Here is a 12,313-nt window from a genome sequence, read left to right on the forward strand (position 1 = left end):
CGGAGAAAAACATCCAAGAAAATAACTTGTATTAGCTTTTACCAGTTGGTGGCGCTACTACTACGATGTAAAATAAGTTGGTAGATGTCTTCAGGGCTGAAGTATCCTCAAATGTGTACAACTTCGAGAAGATAGGATCATCTGAGTCATGTTGCCGGAGCTTTTGTTGCCACAGAGTACAATCGGACTTTTCAGCACCTTAATAGCCACGCCTTTTGCCAAAACGTCACAAAATTCGGCAGAGAGTAAGATCATTGTCTTGAGTCTTTTCTGACTAATTTTCAGTCGGATTCGTCAAAAGGGCACCGTGCAGTACGTGAAAATTAAAATAAAAACACATTTTTGATTCCACTTGGCGGCACTGTGTGTATAACAAAATAATAACATTAAGATGTCTTCAGGTCGGGACGTTTTATTTACAGGTGAAGGTTTGGATTTTTCGGAGCATGTGCAGGGGAGTTATTAAGCATTCATTTATTTGTATTAGGTTCATTTTGTCTTCTTATTATTGATATTTGACTGATTCATTAAAAGCAGACAATTATGTTTTCGGTTAATTTTTTACCTGACATGTTTCGGCGAGTCTTTCGCCTTCTTCAGAGTGTCGCATGATGGTGTCTTGAGCTGATGTTCCATGAGGGTGTGACTTACCTGTCAAAAAAATGAAAAAATCAGAGCAGTAAAAGAACAAGCACAACATGAACATTACAAATCAGCAATCACTGACCACTGCAAAAGGGAAAACCACATCATGGACCGGGAGAAGGGCAGGGTCATCCGCACAGAAGAGAACAAACAACAGCGCTGGATCAGACAGGCCATTGAGATCTGCAAGCGAGGCATAAAAACCATGAACAGAGACAAGGGAGCCTTCATCCTCTCTACCACCTGGACCAGCATCTTGGCGGAGTGAACGGACAGCGGGGGGCGTGACTTGCCTTCATTCTTGTGACAGGTAAGTCACGCCCTCATGGAACATCAGCTGATAAAGACGGGTCACAAGACACCATCATGTGACACTCTGAAGAAGGCGAAAGACTTTCGTATTGTGACATGCTCAAGGCCGAAACACTCATCCGAGCAAATATAAGGTAGATTTTGTTCACCTGCCCGGAGAAAAACATCAACGAAAATAATTTGTATTTGTTTTAACCAGTTGGTGGCGCTACCACTGCGATCAAAAATAAGTTGGCAGCCGTCTTCAGGGCCTGAATATCCTCAAATGTGAAAGATTTCCAGAAGATGGATCATCTGATCATTTTGCAGGAACTTTTGTTGCCACGGAGAATAATCAGAGTCTGCGGCACCGTAATAGCCACGCCCTTTGAAGGAAAGTCATAAAAATAGGGATAGAGTAAGATCAATGTCTTGAGTCTTTTCTAGCCAATTTTCAATCGGATTCGTTAAAAGGGCACCGTGCAGTACGTCAAAATGTAAAAATTTATATTGATTGGCGCAAGGTGTATAACTGAATATAAACATATAGATGTCTTCAGGTACCGACTCTTTATGTACATGTGAAGTTTTGGATTTTTAGCAGCACGTGCAGGAGAGTTATTAAGCATTTTGTCCATTGCGGCGAAGGAAATCTTAAGTGAAAACTTTGAAGCCCCGCCCCGTCATATAGTATTTCGGAAACGAAAAATTTTAGCCCCAGTGTTTGTCCCAGGTCTTAAGATGCTCCAGACAGAACTTTAAGGCAATCAGATGAAGCCTTTAGGATCAGGGTGCAAAAGAATGACCCCTGTAAACATGCAAAAAAGGGCAAAAGTCGGACTTTCAAAAATTCATAACTCACTTCCTGTTCATATTAGACGTTAAAAAATATCACATTTTTCGCCATGCCCGATGAGACTGCCAAGTTTGGTGAGTTTTTGTGCATGTTTCGGGGGTCAAAAATGCGATCGAACAATCGGAAAAATAATAATAATAATAATTTCTACAAAAACAATAGGGACTTCGCAGCGGTCGCTGCTCAGGCCCTAATAATAATAATAATAATAATAATAATAATAATAAAAGTAATAATATTTTCTACAAAAACAATAGGGACCTCGCCGCGGTCGCTGCTCGGGCCCCAATAATAATTTCTACACAAAGTCCATTGTGGAGACCCGCCCCCTTTTAAGTAAATTCAAATTGGCCGACTTCCTGTAAAACCTAGCTCATTGCTCCAAGAGACTTTTTTGTAGGTCTTGGTCTTATACATACAGTGAACCCTCGCTACTTCGAGGTTCACCTTTCGCGGGTTCAGTGCTTCGCGGGTCTAAAAAATATTCGGGGGCATTGTAGTTTCGCCGAGCGGCACGACGGGGCGCTGGAGCGGTTAGACGGCCGGCGGGCGCCGAAGAAGAGCGTGGGCGAAGAGGAGAGTGGACGAAGAAGAGCACGTTCCCCCGGACACGATCGGTGGCGACGTTTCGCGCGGTTCGGACCGTACCAGAGCTCCGGCCGGCGTGCGTGGCAGTTAAGCCGTAGAGGAGCACCTTCCCCGGGCACGGGCGGTTCCAAGCGGCCCCTGAGTTTAACCGAATGGAAGCTCCGGAGGAGGAGGGCATGCTCGCGTCACAGTAAGCCGAAGAGGAGCACCTTCCCCGGGCACGGGCGGTGCCAAGCGGCCCCTAAGTTTAACCGAATGGAAGCTCCGGGGGAGGAGGGCGGGCGTGTGTCACAGTTAAGCCGAATTGGAGCACCTCTTCTGCCCGGGCACGAGCGGAGCGCGAGGCTGTCAGTTATGAATGAATAAATGAATAAATAAATAAAGAATGCCACCTTTCATTTCACAGGGCACACCGGACGGCGTACCAGCAGGTAAAAGTCGGAGTAATTAAATAAATACAAAAAGAATGGTTGGGGAATAAAAAAATAATAAGTTTTAATAATAATTTGTTTTTTTTGTTATAACATGAATTTCACTCTCTGTCTCTCTCTCTCCCCCCGTATATATATATATATATATATATATATATATATATTTATATATTTATTATATATATTGTATATTTTTTTTAAGCATTTTTGAAGGTGCGCCGCTACTTCGCGGATTTTCAGTTTTCGCGGGTGGTCTCAGTCTCTATTAACCGCGATAACCGAGGGTTCACTGTACTCCATAAAATTTACAAAAAGCGAGGTGAAACACTCAACCAGAGCTGCTTTTTTTAACATTTCTCGAGGGCCATGGCGAGCCATTTCAAAAAAGCTGCACAACTAACGTATAAAATATTGATAAATTTGCTCGGCCTGATGTGTGTGTAAAGTTTTACGAGTTGTCGTTCATATTTAGAACCTCATAATCAGCTTTGTTTTATTGCCGAACAGTGCAATGCCACTCCCACAACTTTTCACGAAAAAGGACGAATTTCGTATTGTGACATCCTCATGGCCGAAACAGTCATCCGAGCATATATGAGGGCGACCTTGTTGAGTTGCACGGAGAAAAACATCCAAGAAAATAACTTGTATTAGCTTTTACCAGTTGGTGGCGCTACTACTACGATGTAAAATAAGTTGGTAGATGTCTTCAGGGCTGAAGTATCCTCAAATGTGTACAACTTCGAGAAGATAGGATCATCTGAGTCATGTTGCCGGAGCTTTTGTTGCCACAGAGTACAATCGGACTTTTCAGCACCTTAATAGCCACGCCTTTTGCCAAAACGTCACAAAATTCGGCAGAGAGTAAGATCATTGTCTTGAGTCTTTTCTGACTAATTTTCAGTCGGATTCGTCAAAAGGGCACCGTGCAGTACGTGAAAATTAAAATAAAAACAAATTTTTGATTCCACTTGGCGGCACTGTGTGTATAACAAAATAATAACATTACGATGTCTTCAGGTCGGGACGTTTTATTTACAGGTGAAGGTTTGGATTTTTAGGAGCATGTGCAGGGGAGTTATTAAGCATTCATTTATTTGTATTAGGTTCATTTTGTCTTCTTATTATTGATATTTGACTGATTCATTAAAAGCAGACAATTATGTTTTAGGTAAATTTTTTACCTGACATGTTTCGGCGAGTCTTTCGCCTTCTTCAGAGTGTCGCATGATGGTGTCTTGAGCTGATGTTCCATGAGGGTGTGACTTACCTGTCAAAAAAATGAAAAAAATCAGAGCAGTAAAAGAACAAGCACAACATGAACATTACAAATCAGCAATCACTGACCACTGCAAAAGGGAAAACCACATCATGGACCGGGAGAAGGGCAGGGTCATCCGCACAGAAGAGAACAAACAACAGCGCTGGATCAGAGAGGCCATTGAGATCTGCAAGCGAGGCATAAAAACCATGAACAGAGACAAGGGAGCCTTCATCCTCTCTACCACCTGGACCAGCATCTTGGCGGAGTGAACGGACAGCGGGGGGCGTGACTTGCCTTCATTCTTGTGACAGGTAAGTCACGCCCTCATGGAACATCAGCTGATAAAGACGGGTCACAAGACAGCATCATGTGACACTCTGAAGAAGGCGAAAGACTTTCGTATTGTGACATGCTCAAGGCCTAAACACTCATCCGAGCAAATATAAGGTAGATTTTGTTCACCTGCCCGGAGAAAAACATCAACGAAAATAATTTGTATTTGTTTTAACCAGTTGGTGGCGCTACCACTGCGATCAAAAATAAGTTGGCAGCCGTCTTCAGGGCCTGAATATCCTCAAATGTGAAAAATTTCGAGAAGATGGATCATCTGAATCATTTTGCAGGAACTTTTGTTGCCACGGAGAATAATCAGACTCTGCGGCACCGTAATAGCCACGCCCTTCGAAGGAAAGTCACAAAAATAGGGATAGAGTAAGATCAATGTCTTGAGTCTTTTCTAGCCAATTTTCAATCAGATTCGTTAAAAGGGCACCGTGCAGTACGTCAAAATGTAAAAAATGATATTGATTGGCGCAAGGTGTAGAACTGAATATAAACATATAGATGTCTTCAGGTACCGACTCTTTATGTACATGTGAAGTTTTGGATTTTTAGCAGCATGTGCAGGAGAGTTATTAAGCATTTTGTCCATTGCGGCGAAGGAAATCTTAAGTGAAAACTTTGAAGCCCCGCCCCCGTCATATAGTATTTCGGAAACAAAAAATTTTAGCCCCAGTGTTTGTCCCAGGTCTTAAGATGCTACAGACAGAACTTTAAGGTAATCAGATGAAGCCTTTAGGATCAGGGTGCAAAAGAATGACCCCTGTAAACATGCAAAAAAGGGCAAAAGTCGGACTTTCAAAAATTCATAACTCACTTCCTGTTCATATTAGACGTTAAAATATCAAATTTTTCGCCATGCCCGATGAGACAGCCAAGTTTGGTGAGTTTTTGTGCATGTTTCGGGGGTCAAAAATGCGATCGAACAATCGGAAAAATAATAATAATAATAATTTCTACAAAAACAATAGGGACTTCGCAGCGGTCGCTGCTCAGGCCCTAATAATAATAATAATAATAAAAGTAATAATATTTTCTACAAAAACAATAGGGACCTCGCCGCGGTCGCTGCTCGGGCCCCAATAATAATTTCTACACAAAGTCCATTGTGGTGACCCGCCCCCTTTTAAGTAAATTCAAAATGGCCGACTTCCTGTAAAACCTAGCTCATTGCTCCAAGAGACTATTTTGTAGGTCTTGGTCTTATACATACAGTGAACCCTCGCTACTTCGCGGTTCACCTTTCGCGGGTTCAGTGCTTCGCGGGTCTAAAAAATATTCGGGGGCATTGTAGTTTCGCCGAGCGACACAACGGGGCGCTGGAGCGGTTAGACGGCCGGCGTGCGCCGAAGAAGAGCGTGGGCGAAGAGGAGAGTGGACGAAGAAGAGCACGTTCCCCCGGACACGATCGGTGGCGACGTTTCGCGCGGTTCGGACCGTACCAGAGCTCCGGCCAGCGTGCGTGGCAGTTAAGCCGAAGAGGAGCACCTTCCCCGGGCACGGGCGGTTCCAAGCGGCCCCTAAGTTTAACCGAATGGAAGCTCCGCAGGAGGAGGGCATGCTCGCGTCACAGTAAGCCGAAGAGGAGCACCTTCCCCGGGCACGGGCGGTGCCAAGCGGCCCCTAAGTTTAACCGAATGGAAGCTCCGGGGGAGGAGGGCGGGCGTGTGTCACAGTTAAGCCAAATTGGAGCACCTCTTCTGCCCGGGCACGAGCGGAGCGCGAGGCTGTCAGTTATGAATGAATAAATGAATAAATAAATAAAGAATGCCACCTTTCATTTCACAGGGCACACCGGACGGCGTACCAGCAGGTAAAAGTCGGAGTAATTAAATAAATACAAAAAGAATGGCTGGGGAATAAAAAAATAATACGTTTTAATAATAATTTGGTTTTTTTGTTATAACATGAATTTCACTCTCTCTCTCCCCGTATATATATATATATATATATATATATATATATATATATATATTTATTATATATATTGTATATTTTTTTTAAGCATTTTTGAAGGTGCGCCGCTACTTCGCGGATTTTCAGTTTTCGCGGGTGGTCTCAGTCTCTATTAACCGCGATAACCGAGGGTTCACTGTACTCCATAAAATTTACAAAAAGCGAGGTGAAACACTCAACCAGAGCTGCTTTTTTTAACATTTCTCGAGGGCCATGGCGAGCCATTTCAAAAAAGCTGCACAACTAACGTATAAAATATTGATAAATTTGCTCGGCCTGATGTGTGTGTAAAGTTTTACGAGTTGTCGTTCATATTTAGAACCTCATAATCAGCTTTGTTTTATTGCCGAACAGTGCAATGCCACTCCCACAACTTTTCACGAAAAAGGACGAATTTCGTATTGTGACATCCTCATGGCCGAAACAGTCATCCGAGCATATATGAGGGCGACCTTGTTGAGTTGCACGGAGAAAAACATCCAAGAAAATAACTTGTATTAGCTTTTACCAGTTGGTGGCGCTACTACTACGATGTAAAATAAGTTGGTAGATGTCTTCAGGGCTGAAGTATCCTCAAATGTGTACAACTTCGAGAAGATAGGATCATCTGAGTCATGTTGCCGGAGCTTTTGTTGCCACAGAGTACAATCGGACTTTTCAGCACCTTAATAGCCACGCCTTTTGCCAAAACGTCACAAAATTCGGCAGAGAGTAAGATCATTGTCTTGAGTCTTTTCTGACTAATTTTCAGTCGGATTCGTCAAAAGGGCACCGTGCAGTACGTGAAAATTAAAATAAAAACAAATTTTTGATTCCACTTGGCGGCACTGTGTGTATAACAAAATAATAACATTACGATGTCTTCAGGTCGGGACGTTTTATTTACAGGTGAAGGTTTGGATTTTTAGGAGCATGTGCAGGGGAGTTATTAAGCATTCATTTATTTGTATTAGGTTCATTTTGTCTTCTTATTATTGATATTTGACTGATTCATTAAAAGCAGACAATTATGTTTTAGGTAAATTTTTTACCTGACATGTTTCGGCGAGTCTTTCGCCTTCTTCAGAGTGTCGCATGATGGTGTCTTGAGCTGATGTTCCATGAGGGTGTGACTTACCTGTCAAAAAAATGAAAAAAATCAGAGCAGTAAAAGAACAAGCACAACATGAACATTACAAATCAGCAATCACTGACCACTGCAAAAGGGAAAACCACATCATGGACCGGGAGAAGGGCAGGGTCATCCGCACAGAAGAGAACAAACAACAGCGCTGGATCAGAGAGGCCATTGAGATCTGCAAGCGAGGCATAAAAACCATGAACAGAGACAAGGGAGCCTTCATCCTCTCTACCACCTGGACCAGCATCTTGGCGGAGTGAACGGACAGCGGGGGGCGTGACTTGCCTTCATTCTTGTGACAGGTAAGTCACGCCCTCATGGAACATCAGCTGATAAAGACGGGTCACAAGACAGCATCATGTGACACTCTGAAGAAGGCGAAAGACTTTCGTATTGTGACATGCTCAAGGCCTAAACACTCATCCGAGCAAATATAAGGTAGATTTTGTTCACCTGCCCGGAGAAAAACATCAACGAAAATAATTTGTATTTGTTTTAACCAGTTGGTGGCGCTACCACTGCGATCAAAAATAAGTTGGCAGCCGTCTTCAGGGCCTGAATATCCTCAAATGTGAAAAATTTCGAGAAGATGGATCATCTGAATCATTTTGCAGGAACTTTTGTTGCCACGGAGAATAATCAGACTCTGCGGCACCGTAATAGCCACGCCCTTCGAAGGAAAGTCACAAAAATAGGGATAGAGTAAGATCAATGTCTTGAGTCTTTTCTAGCCAATTTTCAATCAGATTCGTTAAAAGGGCACCGTGCAGTAAGTCAAAATGTAAAAAATGATATTGATTGGCGCAAGGTGTATAACTGAATATAAACATATAGATGTCTTCAGGTACAGACTTTTTATGTACATGTGAAGTTTTGGATTTTTAGCAGCATGTGCAGGAGAGTTATTAAGCATTTTGTCCATTGCGGCGAAGGAAATCTTAAGTGAAAACTTTGAAGCCCCGCCCCCGTCATATAGTATTTCGGAAACAAAAAATTTTAGCCCCAGTGTTTGTCCCAGGTCTTCAGATGCTACAGATAGAATTTTAAGGCAATCAGATGAAGCCTGTAGGATCAGGGTGCAAAAGAATGACCCCTGTAAACATGCAAAAAAGGGCAAAAGTCGGACTTTCAAAAATTCATAACTCACTTCCTGTTCATATTAGACGTTAAAATATCAAATTTTTCGCCATGCCCGATGAGACTGCCAAGTTTGGTGAGTTTTTGTGCATGTTTCGGGGGTCAAAAATGCGATCGAACAATCGGAAAAATAATAATAATAATAATTTCTACAAAAACAATAGGGACTTCGCAGCGGTCGCTGCTCAGGCCCTAATAATAATAATAATAATAATAATAAAAGTAATAATATTTTCTACAAAAACAATCGGGACCTCGCCGCGGTCGCTGCTCGGGCCCCAATAATAATTTCTACACAATGTCCATTGTGGTGACCCGCCCCCTTTTAAGTAAATTCAAAATGGCCGACTTCCTGTAAAACCTAGCTCATTGCTCCAAGAGACTTTTTTGTAGGTCTTGGTCTTATACATACAGTGAACCCTCGCTACTTCGCGGTTCACCTTTCGCGGGTTCAGTGCTTCGCGGGTCTAAAAAATATTCGGGGGCATTGTAGTTTCGCCGAGCGGCACGACGGGGCGCTGGAGCGGTTAGACGGCCGGCGTGCGCCGAAGAAGAGCGTGGGCGAAGAGGAGAGTGGACGAAGAAGAGCACGTTCCCCCGGACACGATCGGTGGCGACGTTTCGCGCGGTTCGGACCGTACCAGAGCTCCGGCCGGCGTGCGTGGCAGTTAAGCCGTAGAGGAGCACCTTCCCCGGGCACGGGCGGTGCCAAGCGGCCCCTAAGTTTAACCGAATGGAAGCTCCGCAGGAGGAGGGCATGCTCGCGTCACAGTAAGCCGAAGAGGAGCACCTTCCCCGGGCACGGGCGGTGCCAAGCGGCCCCTAAGTTTAACCGAATGGAAGCTCCGCAGGAGGAGGGCATGCTCGCGTCACAGTAAGCCGAAGAGGAGCACCTTCCCCGGGCACGGGCGGTGCCAAGCGGCCCCTAAGTTTAACCGAATGGAAGCTCCGGGGGAGGAGGGCGGGCGTGTGTCACAGTTAAGCCAAATTGGAGCACCTCTTCTGCCCGGGCACGAGCGGAGCGCGAGGCTGTCAGTTATGAATGAATAAATGGATAAATAAATAAAGAATGCCACCTTTCATTTCACAGGGCACACCGGACGGCGTACCAGCAGGTAAAAGTCGGAGTAATTAAATAAATACAAAAAGAATGGCTGGGGAATAAAAAAATAATACGTTTTAATAATAATTTGTTTTTTTTGTTATAACATGAATTTCACTCTCTCTCTCCCCGTATATATATATATATATATATATATATATATATATATTTATTATATATATTGTATATTTTTTTTAAGCATTTTTGAAGGTGCGCCGCTACTTCGCGGATTTTCAGTTTTCGCGGGTGGTCTCGGTCCCCGTTAACCGCGATAACCGAGGGTTCACTGTACTCCATAAAATTTACAAAAAGCGAGGTGAAACACTCAACCAGAGCTGCTTTTTTTAACATTTCTCGAGGGCCATGGCGAGCCATTTCAAAAAAGCTGCACAACTAACGTATAAAATATTGATAAATTTGCTCGGCCTGATGTGTGTGTAAAGTTTTACGAGTTGTCGTTCATATTTAGAACCTCATAATCAGCTTTGTTTTATTGACGAACAGTGCAATGCCACTCCCACAACTTTTCATGAAAAAGGACGAATTTCGTATTGTGACATCCTCATGGCCAAAACAGTCATCCGAGCATATATGAGGGCGACCTTGTTGAGTTGCACGGAGAAAAACATCCAAGAAAATAACTTGTATTAGCTTTTACCAGTTGGTGGCGCTACTACTACGATGTAAAATAAGTTGGTAGATGTCTTCAGGGCTGAAGTATCCTCAAATGTGTACAACTTCGAGAAGATAGGATCATCTGAGTCATGTTGCCGGAGCTTTTGTTGCCACAGAGTACAATCGGACTTTTCAGCACCTTAATAGCCACGCCTTTTGCCAAAACGTCACAAAATTCGGCAGAGAGTAAGATCATTGTCTTGAGTCTTTTCTGACTCATTTTCAGTCGGATTCGTCAAAAGGGCACCGTGCAGTACGTGAAAATTAAAATAAAAACAAATTTTTGATTCCACTTGGCGGCACTGTGTGTATAACAAAATAATAACATTAAGATGTCTTCAGGTCGGGACGTTTTATTTACAGGTGAAGGTTTGGATTTTTAGGAGCATGTGCAGGGGAGTTATTAAGCATTCATTTATTTGTATTAGGTTCATTTTGTCTTCTTATTATTGATATTTGACTGATTCATTAAAAGCAGACAATTATGTTTTAGGTTAATTTTTTACCTGACATGTTTCGGCGAGTCTTTCGCCTTCTTCAGAGTGTCGCATGATGGTGTCTTGAGCTGATGTTCCATGAGGGTGTGACTTACCTGTCAAAAAAATGAAAAAAATCAGAGCAGTAAAAGAACAAGCACAACATGAACATTACAAATCAGCAATCACTGACCACTGCAAAAGGGAAAACCACATCATGGACCGGGAGAAGGGCAGGGTCATCCGCACAGAAGAGAACAAACAACAGCGCTGGATCAGAGAGGCCATTGAGATCTGCAAGCGAGGCATAAAAACCATGAACAGAGACAAGGGAGCCTTCATCCTCTCTACCACCTGGACCAGCATCTTGGCGGAGTGAACGGACAGCGGGGGGCGTGACTTGCCTTCATTCTTGTGACAGGTAAGTCACGCCCTCATGGAACATCAGCTGATAAAGACGGGTCACAAGACACCATCATGTGACACTCTGAAGAAGGCGAAAGACTTTCGTATTGTGACATGCTCAAGGCCGAAACACTCATCCGAGCAAATATAAGGTAGATTTTGTTAACCTGCCCGGAGAAAAACATCAACGAAAATAATTTGTATTTGTTTTAACCAGTTGGTGGCGCTACCACTGCGATCAAAAATAAGTTGGCAGCCGTCTTCAGGGCCTGAATATCCTCAAATGTGAAAGATTTCCAGAAGATGGATCATCTGAATCATTTTGCAGGAACTTTTGTTGCCACGGAGAATAATCAGAGTCTGCGGCACCGTAATAGCCACGCCCTTTGAAGGAAAGTCATAAAAATAGGGATAGAGTAAGATCAATGTCTTGAGTCTTTTCTAGCCAATTTTCAATCGGATTCGTTAAAAGGGCACCGTGCAGTACGTCAAAATGTAAAAATTTATATTGATTGGCGCAAGGTGTATAACTGAATATAAACATATAGATGTCTTCAGGTACCGACTCTTTATGTACATGTGAAGTTTTGGATTTTTAGCAGCACGTGCAGGAGAGTTATTAAGCATTTTGTCCATTGCGGCGAAGGAAATCTTAAGTGAAAACTTTGAAGCCCCGCCCCCGTCATATAGTATTTCGGAAACGAAAAATTTTAGCCCCAGTGTTTGTCCCAGGTCTTAAGATGCTCCAGACAGAACTTTAAGGCAATCAGATGAAGCCTTTAGGATCAGGGTGCAAAAGAATGACCCCTGTAAACATGCAAAAAAGGGCAAAAGTCGGACTTTCAAAAATTCATAACTCACTTCCTGTTCATATTAGACGTTAAAAAATATCAAATTTTTCGCCATGCCCGATGAGACTGCCAAGTTTGGTGAGTTTTTGTGCATGTTTCGGGGGTCAAAAATGCGATCGAACAATCGGAAAAATAATAATAATAATAATTTCTACAAAAACAATAGGGACTTCGCAG

The sequence above is a fragment of the Idiotropiscis lumnitzeri genome, unplaced genomic scaffold, assembly GCF_059441095.1.
Source record: "Idiotropiscis lumnitzeri isolate Australia: NSW breed Sydney's pygmy pipehorse unplaced genomic scaffold, RoL_Ilum_1.0 HiC_scaffold_71, whole genome shotgun sequence".
Classification (NCBI taxonomy): domain Eukaryota; kingdom Metazoa; phylum Chordata; class Actinopteri; order Syngnathiformes; family Syngnathidae; genus Idiotropiscis; species Idiotropiscis lumnitzeri.